This window comes from Geospiza fortis, unplaced genomic scaffold (assembly GCF_000277835.1).
Source record: "Geospiza fortis unplaced genomic scaffold, GeoFor_1.0 scaffold75, whole genome shotgun sequence".
Taxonomy (NCBI): domain Eukaryota; kingdom Metazoa; phylum Chordata; class Aves; order Passeriformes; family Thraupidae; genus Geospiza; species Geospiza fortis.
The window spans coordinates 2,821,858-2,824,051 of record NW_005054360.1 but is presented as its reverse complement, the minus strand read 5'-3'; positions in this window follow the sequence as shown (position 1 = coordinate 2,824,051).

The following is a 2,194-nucleotide window of genomic DNA, read 5'->3' as shown; positions in this document are numbered from 1 at the left end:
CCCCCCAATAACTTGCCTCAATTGGTGCTAATTGGAAACCTCCCTGGCAATTTCAGCAGGGACTTCCCTCCCTGTGGGCATAGGCACTGAACAAGCTGCTACAGACTATGGCTACAGCAGTGGCTGATCTTAGACACTCTGGCTTCATCAGCAAGACTTTGAATATCTGAATTTTTAATTAAAGCAGCTTTGCCCATCTTTTGTGCTGAGTCTTCCCAGGACCTGCTCTAGCTTTAGCCCCTTCCTTCACCCCTTTCCTTCCCCACATTCCCCAGATCCTCCCAAGGGTGCTTCCTAACTCCTAATTCCCTCACCATAGGACTGACTAGACTTACATGTGTGTGTCTTACTGGACTAAGTCTGGGGACCAGGCCTGACCCTGTTAAATTAGGGTCTGCATTTGCCCTAGAGTCATTGGCAATTAACCCATTCACCCTCTGCCTTTGTGTACTTGATCCACTTCCAGACTGTGTCCCTTGCCCACTGCCCCAAACCAAGATCCACAGGATGTGTACATGAGGTGAGAGACTGCAAACAAGGGTTTGCCATAAAGTAATAGGCATGGTGTTGTGGTTTAGAATGATATTCCCCAATTTGTTCCTCTCACTAAAATGACCATGAGCCACTCCCCTTGCTCCCTCCAATGGGAAGCCTAAAAGGCAGAGATTACAGGTTGAGATAAGAACAATTTAGTGGAAACAGCAATGAGATAAGAAAACCAACAATGGTGGACAATGCTGCCATGTTTTTATGACCAGAAGCCACCCCCTTCTTTTTGGAAGCCAGAGTTCCTTTCCCCTGGCCCTGGCAAGGATCTGAGGTGGTATCAGGTAACATTATGATCCAAACTAGGACACACAGAATGGCCCAAGAGCGTGGAGGTCTGGCCAAGTGATGTGGGCTCAGAAACACAAGGTCCAGTGCACTCCCTGAGGATCACCACAATGACTAAGACAACATCACACAATCCCAGGATGTCCTGGTTCCCTCTGTGCCTTCAAACCTTGTACCAATGGTAAACACTTGTCACATGCACAAACACAGCTTTCTGCAAATCCTGCTTGTTTTTCTGTGAAAAATCCTCTACTTGGTCTAACAAACTACTCCCCTTCCCACTCTGTGGTATTTTGCAGCTAGAAAAAATTGTCAGGCTCTGGCTGTGTATATTTCTTGGGTGAGGGAGAAAGCAATCAGCACTCATGATTTTTTTCCTTTCTTTCTTGGGTAAATAGTTCTGGTTAAATCAACCTAAGCAAGGTGATTTGCAGTATGGATTTTTCCCATCTAAGTTATTAGAATAAGTTCAGTCAGCACATTCAAGCCTAGTCTCTAGTGGTCCATAAATTTAGAGCAACACTCAACTCCCCTTCAGTGTTTTTGGTGTACACTTGAGTTTTTCTTGGCACAGAAAGAAGTGGCAGGTGGAGTGATCAGAGACTTTTTTCCCGTCAAACTGAGATTAAGGGTTTTTTTAGGATCCTTTGTTCTGTAAAAGCCCTGGTCTAATTCACTACAAGCTATCTACAACTGAGAATGCTATTTCTTTGCTAATTTATATGTTTGGTTTAAAGCCGTTCACCAATCTCAGTGGATTTTCTCTATTTATAGTATGCTTCTAAGAACTTTTTACCAAAGGGTTTTATGGACAAGAAGGGAAGGTTTTACTGGGATTTCTTTATTTTTGCATTACACTATCAAAGGCAAACAGTTTCTTCTTTCTTTGCCCTAATAACTTTTCTCAGCAAGAGAAAGTGGGACACCCAGGCTAGCTTGAGGCAATGGAAACCCACTGGCATTTGCTCAGGACAGCACTGATTGACTTGAGCCAGGGCTAAGCTGGGTATGTAAAAGTTAAAATCCCCAGAGTGAGTGAGCAAGTGTGCTTGGGAAGGAGAAATAGGAGAAAGAGGATTTGCAATGAGCTGTCTTCTCCAGGAATATACTAAATAGAATTCACCTGGCAAAGAAAATCAGAGAAGGCACGCAGCTTTCTTGGCAGGTACAGAGGCAGCCTGTGACATGATTTAATGGTATTTTAAAAGGCAAGCACTAGAAACAAATGGGAGTGCACTGGGATGAATTAGATGGATTAAGATTCAATGTGATAACCTAATGACCTCTAGAATAACTAATGACCTACCCTAACAGAAATGTCTGCTGGGTAGGGAACAAGGCAAACCTGTTCACTTCAATG